General features: G+C 35.3%; 2 pseudogenes; one reads left to right on the top strand and one right to left on the bottom strand.

Moving 5' to 3' along the window:
• Positions 1-475: 475 nt before the first annotated feature.
• LOC118613090 lies at positions 476-594 on the bottom strand (annotated as a pseudogene).
• A 13323-nt stretch (positions 595-13917) lies between these two features.
• Positions 13918-14036, top strand: LOC118613016 (annotated as a pseudogene).
• The last annotated feature ends 4727 nt before the right edge of the window (positions 14037-18763 follow it).

The following is an 18763-nucleotide window of genomic DNA, read 5'->3' on the forward strand; positions in this document are numbered from 1 at the left end:
ATACAGTATCACTGAAGAGAAGCATAATGGGAAATAATTCATCAAAATAATTATATTTTCTTTTTCATCTTCCTTGTAAGTATCTTTTCTCTTAATAATTAAAACGAGGTTTTGCTTCTGGAAAGATTTGCATTATTAATGAAGAGATGCAAAGAAAAAAGAATGCCAATGTTCCATTGTTAGCTTTCAAAATAATTTCTTTCAGCTCATTACCAAGATAAAAATTTGAGTGCCAGAAATTTTACAAAAAAAAAAACCCAATTTTTTGAGAATATAATGACCAAGTCCTGAAGCTAGATAAGACTGAGAAGATAGGTATGTATTTCTTAATGCTTTATTTCACATATATAATTAAAGTTTATGTATGTAACTTTATTATTTATTTATTTATTTATTTTAGGCAAGGCAACCCTTGGTTGACCTCACAGATTATAAGGACCTTGTCAGCTTACAATCCCTTATTTTTTATTTTTTATGCCTACAGCACCTGGTCTTCCTAGGTGGTCTCCCATCTATGTACTAACCAGGCCCGACCCTGCTTAGCTTCCAAGATCAAATGGGATCAGGCTTGTTCAGGGTGGCATGGCTGTAGACTATATAACTATATAACTATATATTTATATAACTACATATGTTTTATATATAACTATATAACACTTATTAAAGTTACATAACTTAAATAAGTGTTATATAGTTATATAAATACATTGTATTTCTATAAAAGTTCACATATATAAAACTTTAATTCATGGCTCTTACACTTTTTTTAAAATAACAAATGTCAACAGGTATTATATTTTTAGAGACTTGCTATTTAAAGAGCACTGAGAAATTTTTTCAAATGGATTCCCTTCTCTTTCATTCTTTGTCAAGGCTTCATATTATTTTAAGGCAGAAAGATCTGCAAACTTTAAAACAGAAGTGCTTGAAAATTGCCTGAAATAATTTTGGTTTGTCTGTCCTCTTGTTGCAGGCATTTTTGGCGTGCAGGTCGTAACTCCGGTCCTCCCCTGTTTTTCTTAGGCTTCTTATGGTCATTCAGACACCAATGGCACAATAAAGTCTTGACAGAAAATCCAAAATAAAAATGACTTTGATTTTACTTGACAGCACTAAACACCATGCATACTGTGAATGGCTAATTGGAAGTTGAGGACATGAGATTCAAGAAGAGAGAGGCATCAGACACCTGTCTCCAGCCCTCTGTCTGGTGAACGTAATGGGAGAAAAGGCTTCTAAGATTGCTATGATCCTAAGCCAAATTTTACTCTACTGAGTCAACATTGAAGATTTTTTTATTGTTCTCCCTTTGTTTCAGGAAATTAATAGAACTTCCTAAGTTACTTCTACCCATATTTTTCTGTCTTTTCTAACTTTGGTCAGGAAAAAAAAAATTTAAAGAGTGTGAAAATGCAAAAAATTATCAGTTCTCTGATTCTATGGAGGTCTTCGTCTCTCAAGATCTTTGAGGTATTATATAATTTGACACATTGTTGGAAATTTGTAGTAATTCAAGTAATTCTCTTTCACAGAAATTAAATAAATTTTGTCCAGAGGAAGTACAATTCATTCTAGCCCTCTCTTGTGAAAAATGTCAGTCTTGTAAGTGTTAAATTCATGTCAGCATTCCTAATTGCATGTGTTTGCAAACATTCATTGAATTATTTGTTAACTAGTTTATTATATCCTTCTGGTTCCTCCATTCATATATTTGCTAAATAGAATATCTAACGAGTGTTCATTTTACATTTATATTGGAGTCATAATTTTTCCCTTTATAAAAATGACCTTTTTACAGAAGCCCAAGATATAGAAAAAGCCATCACTATGGTTGGGGAGGGGCTGACCTTAGGAAGGTGAATTTCAAACAAACATCTTTAATGTGTCTAGCTTTTAATTTAGGGTAATTATTCAGTAATCCAAGTAAGAAGGTTTCTCCAAGAACAGTTGACTAGACAACTGAATTCTAAAGAAAGCATTCGGTGGGTGGCGCCTACGAACCGTGGCTCCACGGCATTGGCATGTCACCAGAGCCCCCTTTCTCTGGGTTGGGGATGCACATTGATTAGTGTGGAGGTTTGCTTCCCAGGAGTGGATTTCCTTGGCAGCTGGTTCTGTCCCCACCTTCTAAGTCATACTTCCTTTTCCTTAAGAAATAGCCCATGTTCGTGGGGATAGTATTTTTAGCTCATACTTTCCTTATAGCACTTAACATAGTTTTTCTTATTAATATATCAGCTATATGACTGTCACACACATTAAAATTCTTTCATTATGTGAGTTCAAAGCATTTGGGGCTCTCATTAAAGAAATCTTACTCAGGGCATACTATGTGCCAGGCAGTGTTGTAAGTATTGGAGGTACCGGAGTACACCAGACAGCTAATGAGTCTGACTTAATAAAACCCATATCCTTATAGGGAAGTAGGAGAATATGCAAGTAAAAGGTTCAATGAACAAGATAAAAGATAAATTCGGATAGGTATAAATACTAGTTTTTTGATAGGAATAATATAGAATAACTTTGTGGCAAGAGAAATGGGAGGGACGTAGCGATTATACCATTCACAGAAGTCAAGGGAGGCTTCTTGGCAAAGAAAATATTTGAGCTGGGACCTTAAAGATGTGGAAAGTCAGAGAAAAAAGGCCCCAGGAAAAGAGAGTACCAATCATAAAAATGTGAAACCATAACCATCTCAGCAATTTTAATGTGGATGTTTTTTTCCACAGCACTGAGATAAATCTTAAAAACCTTAGAATATTGAATATTATTGACTGTTATCTAGAGTTTGAACTTTTTATCTGCTAGATTAGTAACATCCTAAACTGGTTGAGATACTAGTTAATTCTAATTATTTTGTTTTTCAATAAAGGTGGATCGAGAGGAGAAAGGTTGATGGAACGTTGACAATATTACAGTACTCGCTGTCTAATACCCACTGTCTACTTCTTCTTTACCAAAGGAAATCAAATTTTATTGGGAGAACTGATCCTCCACACTTGAAAAAGTTATTTCTCAGTTTTGTATCTCTGTCAAAACAATTACCATGAACTTAGTGGCTTAAAACAGCACACATTTATTATCTTAAAGTTACGTAGGTCAGAAGTCTGGTATAGGTTTCCACAGGCTGGACTCAAAATGTTGGTACCGTACATTCCTTTCTGGAGTGTCTAGAGAAAACTCATTTCCTTGACTTTTCCAGCTTCTGGATAGTCCCCACCTTCCTTGGCACACAGCCATCGTCCTCTACTTTTAAAGCCAGCAACTGCGAATTGAGTCTCCTGTCACTACTCTCGGACCTGTCTTCCATTGCCAAATCTCTCCCTCTGACACAACTGGGAAGAGCTATCAGTTTTTCAGCACTTGTGATGAGCCTGGTGCCCACCTTGCATCCAGTTTAACAACTTCATCTCAAGGTCTTTTTACATCTTCAAAACCCTTTTGCCATATAAAGTAACACATTCATAACTTCTTGGGACATGGGCATCCTTGGGAAACCATTATTCTGCCTACGACAGGCAGCCTTGCAAGATGGATTGGTCATGCGGTCTGTTTCAGTCAACAGGATGGAAAATGAGTTACTGTGTAACACTTCCGGGAAAGTCCCTTAACAGCAAAAGGACTCTGAGGTTTCCTGGGTCCTCCACTTGATCCTGCCCCATCCCGCTGCCTGAAACACCACCAGCAAGCTACACCTCCGGCAGGTACCATGAGAGCAGGAAAAGAGAAAGTGCTGCAAAAGAGAAAGCCAGAAGGAGCCTCACTTCAGTCCCTAGGCTGCCTACATCTGAACTTTTATACAAAAGAAAAATTGCTTTTTATTTATTTAAGTTATCATTTTATTAGATTTCTCTTAACAGCTTTAGGACAAATTCCTAACCGATATACTTTCATTAAAGTAAGGCTGATTTGGTTGTTACAAAAAAGGAAAGATCTATGTTGATCGTGGGATGGGTTTCATCCTACTGATTGAATTAGATTATCCATTCAGCAATCTTATCCACTGGTGGCACACAGCCTTTAAGCAGCTAAACTGACAAACCAGACAAATCTGGACAAGTTGGGTTATCTAGAAAGAGCTGATGTTTTATTAACAGCTTAACTGTAATTAAGCCAACAGTCAGACATCAATATAAATGCCAGTATTATAAGAAAATGGATTTTACCTCAGAATAGTATGGTGATAAATTTAATTAGGATTGTAATTGCTTTTTGAATCAGCAAATCTTAGCTGTCATAAAGAAATATCAACATTTCAAATCTGCCACATATATGCTATTATATGTCTAACTTTAAAAATCATTATAGTCTCAGGTAAGATATCCAATGAATTGCATAATAGAATACACTGATATCAAAGGAAGATCTTTGAGAGCTAAGTTTTAAAATAAAAGATAGCGATATTTCTTATAAGTTAGAATCTCAAATCTCTGTCTATTATTATTTATTTATGTCCCCTCTAGATTACAACAATTTAAAATGTTCCATTTAATGTTTATCGTGAATTGTTTTCTATTTTTAAAAGAGAGCAAAGTTACACAGTGGCTGATTAAAACGAATAATTTTCTAACAGTATTAGAGGAACTGAGATTATTGAATCCACCGACCGTGTATAAATTGAGCTTATTTTTCACGTTTCAGAGGAATAATATCCTGCTTATTTTGCGTATCATGTCTTCGTAGTATGTGCTCTGTGAACCATTTCTGATTAAGTATAGCATTGTGTCGGTTCCACACCTTGTATTGTGAGTTTTGCTACACCACACTCACAATATCATCTGCCCTAAAATGCGTGGTCTAGCAAAAGTCTTGGTTTGGTATGCATTCGTAAACAGATGATTTGGTTTTGTAGCTTGGTTTGTTCATCCATTCTTTTTTACCTTCACAACTGGAATTTACAAGTGTTAGACAAAATTTTATATGGTATATGCATATCACTTATGCTAATGATATCTTTTTAAAAATGCATCCAATTTTCTAGTCTTTATTTTTTAAAAATACCAAAATTGGAGGGGAAACACGTTATTTTCAACAGAAGGCTACAGTGGTGGGTTGAACGGTGGCCCTGCCTAAAGATATGTACCCATATTAATGCCTGGAATCTGTGAATGTCATTTGGAAAAAAAGAATTGAGGACAGAAAAGGAGAAAACACAGAGGCAGAACAGAAGGCACTGTGACAGCCGAGGCAGAGACTATTGGAGTGATGCAGCTGAAAGCTAAGAGAAGCCAAGGACTGCCACCAGCCACCAGCAGCTAAGAGACGGGCACCGAGCTTCTGGAGAGAGCTCATCGTGCCAACACCTTGATTTTGGAATTCTGGATGTTTTAAGACACGCTGTGAAGATCTGTTAAAACAGCCACAGGACGCTATACAGCTACCGTTTTCAAATAATTTTAATCCTTATCTACTATTGCTCGGTTAGTCTTTTTTTTTTCAATTTGCTGAAACTAATATTTTGTCCTTTTCACTAACTGAAAAATTGTATATAAAGATTTTCTTAGAGTCAGATTAAAGGTGGCAGATTAAATGTATGCTTTTTATTCCAGTCCCTCTGAAATCCCACTATAATGACAGCAAAGTGTTTTGTTTATTTCTACTCACAAGGCCTAACAGGATGGGAGAGAAGATAACAGTAGACACATTTTGGAAACTGAAAAGCACAATAAAAATAAGTCATCACTGACTCAGTAGGCCAGAGAAAGATGAATTCTAAAGCAGCATGGAAAAAGCTGAGAAACAACCTGAATCTCACAGCAGAATAAATCATCCAAAGAGCAGATTGGGAGAGAGTGTGTTTACAAATCTATTAAAATACTCCACTGCCTGCCTGTCCCCAGACCCCTCCCCAATCCAGGTCATCTGCCATCTTTTGGAGAGGAAGACAACTGCCCCTTCTCCCAAATACACATGTGTACTCTAGTGGAAGACTAGACATGCATTCTTTGAAAGAAGAAGAACAGAAGTCGTCTTTTCAAGAGATGCCTGAGCCTCCTATGGCTTGTAGGAAGGATCACCACAGTAAAACAGAGAAGTTGAGGGAAAATGTACTAACTAAATGTTGAAATCTCTGCTTCCTTCTGCTCTTGGTCCTCACTCAGAAAGTTGACTAATCTTCTCCAGCAGGAGGCAGAGAATTGATCTCTGTGGACTAAGACCAATCAAAGGATAACAATACAAAGATACTTTCACAGGGCAAGCCAGAGTCGATAAACCAATCCCCCGCATATACCGGGCTGCCACGTGACTTCCAGTGTCTCCTTCAATGTGAGGTGACATCTAACAATAGCGAAACACCGAGGGACACCTCTGTTGTAAAGAATGAAAATCACAGGAAAATAAACAACTCACGGGCAAAATGGAAATATGTATCCTCAGTATCAATATCCTAACAAAGATAATGATATTACGAGTATTAAAAACAGGGTAAAATTAATGAAAAAATAGAATAAGAAAGCAATTTCTGTTTAGAACTTTGTTAGCAAAAATATTAAGTATTCATTTATGAAACTGAAAAATAAAGTTGAGAAAAATCTCCCTTAAAGTAGAGAAACATGCAGATATAGAATGGAAAGTAAGAAAAAAAATTGAAAAGAAAATGGGAAAATTAAAAGATTTAGGCCTGAAGTTTAACATTCAAATACTAGAGATTCCGGAAAGGAAGAACAGAAAAACAGAAGAAAATCATTAAATAAATAATGCAATATATCTCATAGAATTGAGAAATGTGAGTTTCCAGATTCAAAGCATTTGTGAAGTACCCAGCACAATGATTAAGAGTAGACCTACACTGAAAAGAGTCCTGTCTGTTACTGTTGTTATTATACTGTCATTGTAGTTGATGTTGAAAAGGTTTTTCTCCATTTTGGTTTTATTTTTATTTATTTATTTATTTATGGCTTATCTATTTAATTAATTGAATTTATTGGGGTGACATTGGTTAATATGATTATATAGTTTTCAGGTGTACATTACAGTTTGACATCTATATATTCTCTTGTGTGATTACCACCCAAAATCCAGTTTCCTTCAGCTACCCACTTCACCCTACCCCTACACCCCTCTATTTGACCCCCATTACCCCATCTATCTCTCCCCTCCTCACCCTACCTCCTGGTAACCACTAGTCCATTGTCCATGCACCTAAGTCTCTGTTTGTCCTGTTCATTTGTTGCTTTTAGGTTTATATCCCACATATAAGTGATATCATGTGATTTTCAACTTTTTTAGTCTGGCTTAATTCACTTAGCATGATTATCTTGAGGTCCATCCATGTTGTCGTAAATGGCAGTATTTAATCTCTACTTACAGCTGAGTAATATTCCATTGTATAACCATTTTGGTTTTAAATCTTCTTCCCCCACTTGCATCCATTTGCCCTACCTCTGTCCCCTCAAACAACACAGGTAAAGCTAATCCTTTTGTACACGACAGCCCTGAAAGATTAAAGGTAAGCCTTTGTATCTCTCTGCCTCTTCTTCTCCAAGCTAAAAAGCTTGGGGGTTTTGTTTTTGTTTTTGTTTTTCCATTTCTCATCCAACATTATTTCCGGGTCCTTGGTCATCTTAACAATAGCACTTGACATCTCTTCGGCCCTTCCCATCCCTGGAGACACCTTCCTCAGTCCCATATCTTAATTGAAACCTTTACCTCCTCAGTGCAAACTCATCTCTCTTCCTCAACTTCTACCAGACTTTACTCTGTTTTCATTTCCTCAGCTAGACTGTAAAAGTTGTGTCTTGTATTTCTTTTGGAACAAACCACCAACCTACTCACTCTTCAACTCTTTAAATTAGTTTGGTTGATTTTAGTAGCAATTTTCTCTTTTTACATAACTGATACATTTGATGTGCATTGTTTCAATCTTTAAAATTCTCAAAAAGTAACTAATAAATCAAAATATGCTGTGAAGTGAAACAAAGGATTAAACGTAAAAGAGAATTGAAAAAAAAAAAAAAAACCTACACCAAGTCTTATCATCAAGAATTTTCAGAATTTGGGGCATATAAAATGCTAAAATATAAAAATGGAAAAAACCACGTGAAATAATAAGGAATAAGTATTTTGTTGGATTTTTCAATAGCAACACTAAAAGGTCGACAATGACTTACAAAATTAGCTGAAGTGATTTTCAACTTAGAATCAATCCATATACAGACATATCATTAATTGAAATAAATTAGGGTAGAATAGGTATTCTAATTACAGGTACTCAAAAATTTTACTTGCATAAATCCTTTCTTAGAAAGCTTATTTTGGAGATCCTCTTTCAAAATTTAGGGGTAAACAAAGAGGAAGAAATAGCATTCCAAATATACGAGAGATATTAAAGAGTTCCCTTGGAGGAAGGCTAAGGGGAAAAAAACTTAAAGGATAGATGTTCAACAAAAATAAATGATATATCTCTAAACTCATTATTTCAGATGGCACCAGACATCTCCAAGAAAATGACATTGAGAAATACATTTATATTTCAACATACTGAAAAGAGTGTTAGAAAATTTTATGCAAAGAATATTTGTAGCTGAATCTATGATTAGTACATAAAAGACTAAACTGCACCTGAATTTTTGTTATGTTTTGTCTGTGACATGACTATTCTGATGTTCCTAAATCACTTAAATGCAATATTCAGAGGATCAATGTACAATTTTAAAAGTTTAACAGGTTACAAGTATTGTAATATATTTAATGTCTTTGATGAACTAGTGTATAAAATATAGATGATTTTAAGCATGGTCTTATAGTTTCATAAAAAAAACACAAAAGTACTAGTTTTACTGAATCCCACACTTCGAACATGATCCCAGTTTAGTCTGGGTCGCTGCCTCTTTAATTTGGAAAATAACTAATAGGTTTGTCACTTGCCACGGATAAGAAGCAGGTGCATGGGAGCTGGTGGTTTCAAACGTGGCTGTCTCTCCTCTCCCACCCACAGACAGCCCCAAAAGGTCGACTAGAGAAAAAATCAACACAGATGCAACATTTGACTAAAAATCACCTTCAACTATTAAATACTCAACTAAATCTTTCCTCTTTTTTCATTTCTACTGGCATTTCCCAGGTAGTACCAAATGTGAAATAGGCTTATTGTGTATCAGACCAGAAAAAATGGGATGGATTTTTGCACTGACTTAAGCATTGCTAAAAATAATATGGTTTACTGTACGGTATACAATACAAAATTATCAATGTATACTTTATTATTTGATCTGAACATTAAATATTACTTATCATGGGTTTCATTTTATTGGGTCTAATACCTGATTAAAATGGGATTTCTTAATTCGTTCTGCCATGCATCATGCTGCAAAAAAAGGTTATGCCAACAGCTTTCCACTAACTTCTGTTACTAAAATAGCCGCGCTTTCTCCATAAATTGTGAAATAAGTAGCTGAAAACCATGGGTCAAGCTAACTCACCATATGCCTTCCGAAATGATCCTTTTGAGAACTGAGAGAAAGCCGGCATGTGATTCCACTCTTCCAGTGCTTGGTTTCTTTAAGAAACATGATAATTTATTTAAAAATTAAACTTTGGAAATTATGGTCCTAATTTACATTTTTTGAAGTGATCTATTTCAGGAGATGTTAAAATAAAATGCTGTTACTTTCAAGTTTTCCCAGAAGCATTTTCTATCTGCTGACATTCTGGGCCCAAAGTCCTGAAAGGACACAGAAGGGTGATTTTGTGCATCACCAAACCTCAAAACAACGACACTTTCAGGTTTTTTAAATATATATGTATTTTAGGGATCATATTCATTTGTTAGAGCTGCCATAAGAAAGTAGCACAGTGTCTCACACTTCTGGAGGCTAGAAGTCTGATATTACGGTATCCACAGGGTTACTTCTTTCTGAGGGCTGTGAGGGAGGATCTTTCCCAGGCCTCTCTCTGGTCCATAGACGAACATCTTCTCTTTGTGTCTCTTCACTGGGCAAACACCCCACACCTGTGCATATATCCAACCATCCCCTCTCCATGAAGGAGTCAGTCAGGGCACACCATTTCAACTTTAAGACCTTATTTCCTAATTTTCGACAAAAAAGCCAAAAAACATACACTGGAGAAAAGAAAACCTCTTCAAAAAATAGTGCTGGGACAACTGGAAAGTCACCGGCAAAAGAATGAAAATAGACTGCTGCCTATCACCACACCAAAATTAACTCAAAATGGATTAAAGACCTGAATATAAAACCTGAAACAATGAAATGCATAGAAGAAAACATAGAAACTAAACTCAAGGTCCTCGGACTTAATGAGGATTTTATGAACTTGACCTCAAAGGCAGGGAAAATAAAAGCAAATATAAATGAATGGGAGTACAACGAACTAAAAAAGCATCTACTCAGCAAAAGGAATCATCAATAAGGTAAAGAGACAACCATCTGAATGGGAGAATATATTTGCAAGCAACGCCGCTGGTAAGGGCCTAATATCCAAAATATACAAAGAACTCATACAACTCAATAATAACAAAAAAACAAATGATCCAATCAAAAAATAGGCAGAGGACCAGAACAGACACTTCTCACTAGAGGACATACAAATGTCCAACAAATACATGAAAAGATGCTCAACATCTCTAGCAATTAGGAAAATGCAAATCAAAACCACAATGAGATACCATCTCACACCTGTTAGAATAGCTATAATCATCAGGACAAGTAATAACAAATGTTGGAGAGGATGTGGAGAAAAAGGAACCCTATACATTGTTGGTGGGACTTCAAATTGGTACAGCCAATATGGAAAACAGTATGGAGGTTCCTCAAAAAAAAAAAAATAAGAATTGATTTACCATATGATTCAGCAATCCCTCTACTGGGTATTTACTCCAAAGACTTGAAAACCCATATCTGAAAAGATATTTGCACACCAATGTTCATAGTAGCATTATTCACAGTGGCTAAGACATGGAAGCAACCGAAGTGTCCTATGATAGATGACTGGATGAAGAAGCTGTGGTACATATATACAATGGAATATTACTTACCCATAAGAAGAGATGAAATATTACCATTTGTGACAATATGGAGGACCTCGAGATAATCATGCTAAGCAAAATAAGGCAGACATAAAAAGTTGAAAATCACATGATATTGCTTATATGTGGGATATAAACCTAAAAGCAACAAATGAACAGGACAAACAGAGTCCCATAGTCATGGACTACAGACTAGTGGTTACCAGAGGGTAGGAGATGCGGGAGGGGAGGTAGATGGGGTAAAAGGAGTAAAATATGTGGTGATAGAAAGAAATCTAACTATGGAAGGTGAACAGACGGTGTAAAAAAAAAAATTAAAAAAATTAGAAAAAAAAAATATATATATGCCTGCTGTTAAAGCGTACAGATGAAACTTAACAGATTTCATTAACCAACGTTGCTATAAAAAATAAATTAAAAAGAAAAAAGACTCTATTTCCAAATAAGGCCAGAGGCTGAGTACTTGGAATTAGGATATGAATATGAGATAGGGGGATATAATTCAACCCATAACAGGAATAAAATAATGATTTAAATCATTCCAGAAAATGGAATTCATGTCTTTACTCAGAAAAACAGAGTTATTGTCTTACCACAAAGAATTCTGACATCATAGAATTTTATGGATGCCTTCCCCTCAGGCAATCTAGTAAGTAAAAACTTATCACATAGCTCTTGTCTGCATTTTTAGAGATAATTCACTTCATGCTACCCCTGTAGGCCATTAAAAAAAGAGTGAGAGGTGCAAGTTCACAAGCACGTGCACGCGCACACACACATGTACATACTGTCTCATCTAATTCATCAGTTTAGTTATCATGAGAAAACATTTTCCCATTATGTTAGCTTAATATGAAAGTGAAAGAAATTTTACTAAATTTGGCAAACTAAAAGGAATCATTTTAAAAATCAATGTTCATGTGGATAAAAAAAGATATATTAATATATTTCAAATAAAACATTTTGACTGAGTTTAAAAATTGAAATAAGATAAAATTTCAAAGAAGTGTTATAGTTATTGGTGATACCGTATTTGCAGGTAAAAATGATTTGTTTATGAATAATTCTAAAAAATCAAGGGTGATATGATTATCAAAAAACAAATGCCATAATATTTCAGATATAATAACAGCATAGTTAGTTCTATAGCTTATACTACAGTATAACTTATCTATTCTTTTTATTTTCATTCAAACATACTTAGACTTCAAATTCCTTTAATATTATGCGATTGTTTATCAGCCATCAATTTCTATAACTAAATGATACTTATTTTTTTTGTTACAGAAAAAATAGTACTGTAATTGAATAGAAGAAAAAGCAATGTTTTAGAACTATTCTATCATCATGCACATTTTAAAAATCGCCAAGGACTTACTGTTTTTGTTGATCTTATACCTAAACATTGCAAGGTTAGTTAAAGCACTTAAGTGAAGCTCTGTGTCCTCAAATCCTCTATTCATCAACTCCTCTGGGTCCTGATATTTCATATCAGTAAACAGAAAACTGATAAACAAGTAACTGGTCTATTGAACAAATAGGTGCACTATGATGTTTATATATGAATTAAAGTATTCAGCAGCATTCTCCACCTTGGAAAGCCCTAAATAATGAGACCTTTAAAGAATATTGCTTCTAAAGCCTATGCTTCCAGCAAGGCTGATATACAAGAACTTTAGTAAATGCTACCAGTAGAGTAAAAACCAGTTTGGGGAATGCACTATTTAAAATCAAACTGTTCATATTACATTTTAATGTGAATAATTGCTTCGTTTTTGCTATTGAGGCTGTGATAGTCTTAAGAAATGAGAGACTATTGATAAACATCTTTTAAAAATATTTTGTACCTTGTATTTTCTATATGTTTTACTATATTTAAGATGGTATTAGAGTTGACGGTTTTGTTTTTATTCGTCGCAGTAACGTCCACTGACTTCCAGGAGAGAGAAACATGATTTATCAGGCTCCTGCTCAACGAGAACAAGCTGAGGAGACCGCAGGAAAGAGGAGACGCTGACTACTGACGGCAGCGTTTAGAAAACCTCCCTATCTCAGAATCTGCAACAGGCAGAAGAAAACATTCCATAAACAAGGGATAATGGCCATTACTTAATCCATCAGAAAACATCCATTAAGTAGTCCTTTCCTTGTGTTAGGAAAGTTTTTGTACTTATTGCTATGATACTATTAGTACGCTGCATTTTAAATTTTCTTTTACACATCTGTCTCCAGACAAAATTGTGAACTTTTGGAATATGAAAACTAGCATCCCCACTGCCTGTCTCAGAGCTGTAAATGAATTAAATCTTTTTGAAATGAATGTAGGCATTCAGATACTTCAAGTATCGTAAGCATGGAAAATTCCTCATTTTCATATTGATTCTCATTATAAACAATCTATGTATTACAAGTAAAAACAAATCTCCATTTTTCACGGAGATTTAAACTTTTGAAATGGCATTTAAAATGCTTATTGATTCTTTGTTTTAGAAATGAATTAGAATGAAGAAAATTAACTTATGCTAAAAAAATCAACTGTCTGCAAATTCATTGTAAATTAGCCTCAGATTAATTAAATACACTGAAATTTCTCCCTCAAAAATGAGAAAATAGGAGGAATAAGTAGAAATCAAAAATTAGCAAATATGGCAGACCAGTTAAAAGGCAACTGTTAGTATGTAAACAAATGTTAACACTTGTTATACTTAATCGGAACTGAGTTACTAACCAATCTTTTCACAGATAATTTTTTAAATTCTTAACAATGCTATTGATTATTAATAGGTCCTTCATGCAGAAAGAACCATTAGAAAATGCAATTTGCACTAGGTTATATTGGCTATTAGAAAATAATGAAGGAAAAAAAAATTACCATTATTTGCCACAACCACCCGAACTCTACCCACATGTAACAAAGCAAATAAAAATAAGTCTACAGCTATGCCACCCTGAACAAGTCCAGTCCCATCTGATCTCAGAAGCTAAGTAGGGTTGGGCCTGGTTAGTACTTGGATGGGAGACCGCCTAGGAAGAGCAGGTGCTGTAGGCCTAAGAAATAAAAAATAAAGGATTATAAGCTGACAAGGTCCTTGTAGTCTATGAGGTCAACCAAGGGTTGCCTTGCCTAAAAAAAAAAAAAAAATAATAATAATAAAAATAAAAATAAGGTGATATATTCTTAGATACGTGACAGCATTTTTTAAAAAGAGGAACAAAATACATTTCTGTAGAAAAGTGTTGTTTACATATAAGATTATTCAATTTCAAGACGTGACAATTAAGTTCATTAATTTTCTGGAACATTTTGGAACATCAAGTATGTGCCAAGCACTGTTGGGTAGCCACCAGTGCTATGACAGAAGTAGTTATAAGAAATTAGAAGACTAATCAACATCGTAAGGAGTCAGAAAAACCTTTTAAGGTCTCAGGGATACACACAATATACTAGGTGAACAGAGGGAGATTATTCCAGGCACAGGACAAGCGTATGTAAAAAGCTCGAAAGTGAAACTAAACACAAGGGTTCTAGAACATCGCATGATTTCCAGTATGTCCATGGGGGTAAAAATACGGGCCTGGCCAGAGGTGAGTCTACAGAAGTGAAAACTCCAGGTAACAGAGGTTCTCGTTGGCTCTGCTTAGGAGTTTAGACTTTACTTTTAGGGATAGAGTGAGCTATTTAAAGATTTTAATTTATTGTGAGTTTTTTGGTTTTAAAGGTATCACATTACCTTCAGTTTAAAGAATGGATTAGAAAAAGACAATGGCAAAAACGTTAACGACTTGCATTGTTAAAATTCTTTCACTGATTATGGTGGCCTGAGCTGAAGTGGTCACGGTGGGCAAGGAGAAGTGGAAGCCAGGAATACAAAAAGAATATAAAAAATGCTCGAGTTTCTATATTGGATAATTTGGTAAATGGTGTCTTATTCGTCTCACAGGATTTTAATTTACGAAGGTGACCGAGTGATGACATTGAAGGAAGATTTTTCTTACTTACATTTCCCCAGAGGAAGGGGCTCGTGGAGCTGCATGGCATGGCGCCAAATTTTGGTCAAGGAGGAAGCAGAGTGAGGAGAAAGCCTAGCTACATCTTTCTTTCTTTCTTTTTTTTTTTTTTTAAATTTCCACAGAAGGATAAGGCTGGGCCGAGTAAACAATTTAGGACTGACCACTCCGAATTGTTTCAGCAGGCTTTGGGCTATGGGAATGCTTTCCAGTTTCCTGGCATGCAACCCTCGGATGATTTCAGACAGGAGAAATACTGGCTTGGTGTGTGAGAGTTAGATAAGGAGGTCGCTGGGGTGACTCGGGGTTGGTTGGTTTGCACATGGCTGATGTGCATAAAAATGTTGTGATTCTATTTAGAAATCAGCAGTATCTCGCCCGCCTACAAGGTACCCAAAGGCTGCAGCATCAAAAATACAGAAAACAAAGTATGGTCAGTACAATTGGTCCTGTGATGAATGGACACCAAAGAGACAAATACAGAATCTAAGAGGACACAGAACAAATGGTGGGACCATTCGCTGAAGTGAGAGGGAGTAAAGGTAGAAATGTTTGAAGTGGTGTTAGAGCATTAAAAGAGAGGTCCGATAGTTAGATATGTGGCTCTGGAAATCAGAAGAGAAATATGTACTTTGGAGCTAAATTTGAGAGTTATCAGCAGGAGTTATTAGGGGTCATCAGGGAGTTAGCGATGAGAGCAGAAGGTCATACATTGGAAAGATGTCAACCAGAGGGCAGCCACAGGGTAAGAGCAGACTCCGGTAGATGGCTTAAGAGTTTAATGCAATCCTTGCTGCAATGGGGTGAAGGAAAAGGCAAGAGGAACGTGAGCTCATTCTTGGGCTCTATGAGACCCTTTGTAATTTGAATAGTTTTTATACTTGGCGCCCTGAGTCAGATCTATGAACAAAGTTAATACACTTGTTAAAGTCTAACAGAGACGTTGTTTATTTTGTTTTTTTTGTTGTTGTTGTTGTTTTATAACAGGCAAAAAAAAAATCTTTAACACATTAAGACTTCTGACAACATTGACCACTTCAGGGAAACCACTGCAAATACATACTATTTTTTAAAATGCTGTGTGTGTGTGTGTGTATACACATACATGCCTATATATATATATATATATATATAGCCGTGTATATATATATATATATATATATATATCTTTTATCTTTTAATGTGGACAGAGCTGTAATAATTAATAGGCACAATAGGCTTGTCTCATTTTATACAAAAGCTCGGTGGATTTATTTTCTCACTAAACTAGAATATTCTAAAGAGATGCGCATACTGAACTTTTTGAACTACGTTTGTGAGACAGAACTCATATACATTGTATCTGGTATCTGAAATTTTTAAATAGCCATATCCCTAAAAAAATTTTAAATTAATCAGTCCCCTGGATATTCCCTCTTTGATAAAGCTAGAAATCAGTAGGATGATTTTTTTTTTAAATAAGCTTGTACATTGTTCTCTGCATGTGTTTCTCCATCTAGGAGAAATATATTTAACTGATTTTATTTCAAACTGTGAGACTTCATTGAATAACTTTGATTTAGTTGTCCCCAAAGTACCCCCACGATTTATTACAGTGTTTGACTGGTGCATAGAAATGGAGAAGCCCGGAGAGGCTAGAGTTTGGAGAGAAAAGAGAGAAGGTTTGTCATGATGCAGAGATCCTGAGACATGCACAGATTAGATATGTATTCAGGAGGCAGAAGTGACAGGTTGTATTGATTGATTTGATATAGAAGTTGAGAGAGAAAAAAATCCAAGGTAACTTAGTTTTCTGGCTTGAGCACCTAGTGGTTGAAAGATGTCACCAACTTGAGGAAAACTGGATCATACACATCTTTTTTTTTTTATTAGCACTTAACTTTAATTAATAGTTTAGATGAAGAATAGACCAGAACAGTGCTTAAAACAAATTTCTGAAAAGTCCCATTTATATAAGAAAAGAAAGAAAGAAAAAAAAAAGGCCAGCATAAGTACAAAAAAGGTGAAGCTTGTATTATTGCCCTTAGATGAAATACGCTGTTCAGGGTAGCATAATACTTAAGCCTCACAGGGCCAGGAGGAGGAGACAAACAGAGAAGACAAACCCCCGAGTAGTATTTATTCTGGACTCCAAACACTCTTAATGACCTCAAAAATCTTCAGCCTTTCTAAACATTCAATCAGAGCTGTTTATATAAATGACTGCTGTGTCTTAGTACAATCATGCTCTTCATTCCAACTCATGGGCAAGTTTTAAGGTACAGTTCTACCTTATAAGATGGGACACTTGTTACACCAAAGCATCCAGAACCCCAGGCCACGGAAAAGTGGGGAAGGGAGCAAATTAAGCAAATCATAATTTCTATTTGAGAAATATAAGCATTGATGCTTTCAAGTACCCAGGAAAGATGCAAAGTAGGTATCAGAATACTGATGTGGAGCTCAGAGGCAAGGTCTATGTGATATATACTTGTTAGCATATAGACACACTTGTAGGAATACATGCTATTGAAATTAATTGGAAAGACTGAGCCCACAAGAGAAAGATGGCCTAGGATGTAGTCCCGAAAAGAAATCTATACCGGAGAACAGAACAATACTAAAAAGAAAATAAAAAATATGATGTGATAAAAATTGTTATTGAGATTAGACTAATGCAATGCAATGAAAGCCAAGAAACAGAGTATTTTAAAACAACACATTTTCCACTCATTTGAACACTATTAATAAGTTTAATAAGATTAAAATTAAGAACACATATCTTCCTCACAGAGTTGGAGGTCTGGATGAGTTAAATTGGGGTGAGGGATAGGGAAGCCTGCAGTTGTTTGGAAAGTTGACTGGCAGCGAGATGTGAAGCTATGTGTTGTAGAAAACTTCCAAAACGCTTGAAGATTAGAGGAAGAGTGAAAAGTTGATGCACCGAGTATTTTAAAAACGGCAAAACAGCTCAATGAAATTCAGATTGTTGTTGCTTTTGTTGTTCTTGCTGTTTCAATAAGTTCTTTTGCTTTTAAAATGGGAATTACTGGGTTAACTTTGGCTGTTAATTACAATGATGCTAACAAATTCTTGGGAGAAATTTTCCTAAGCAGGTAAAAGGGGATGCAACTCATAATACAGGTAGAAAGCTTGGCCTTTGCTGGAAAGAGAAAACTTTCTTTGTTGTAAAAGAGAAGAAGGATGCGAATAGAAAGTAGGGTTGCTCATTTGTGAATGGTAAAGCTTCTACTAAGGCAATACATCACAAGAAGACACTATCGGCTATTCTTGTTTGTTTGGGAAATAAAAAAAAAATGACCATTAAAGAAGAGCGTACAAAACAGGGAATAGTCAGGCCAGAAAGTGAAGAGGTGACTTAGGCAGTAATATATAACTATATTACTGAGCAGTATCAGTGCCTAAGAAGGAATGGAATGGCAATCATGAATTTATAATTTACATCCATGAATTTATATCATAAATGGACCTACCCATTTGTATGATTTTTCTCCATTAATATTTAGTTGCAGAGTGGAAAAAAATGCTGTTAATTTAATAACCCGAGGCTGGGGTTAGTTATGAGAATATATTGGAATGAGACTGGATCTGGATGGGTCTGTATATTTACAAGAAAATATTTTAATTTTGGTATATAACTCTGAGCTACATAATTAGGAAGGGTAAACAAAAAAGGCTGGTGGACACAGAGAGGTGAGGCTTCTGATGACTGTATTCTTGGCCAAAAAGGAAAGGAGAGAAAGAGGAAAGGAAGGAGGAGAGAAATAT

The sequence above is a fragment of the Rousettus aegyptiacus genome, unplaced genomic scaffold, assembly GCF_014176215.1.
Source record: "Rousettus aegyptiacus isolate mRouAeg1 unplaced genomic scaffold, mRouAeg1.p scaffold_m13_p_17, whole genome shotgun sequence".
NCBI lineage: Eukaryota > Metazoa > Chordata > Mammalia > Chiroptera > Pteropodidae > Rousettus > Rousettus aegyptiacus.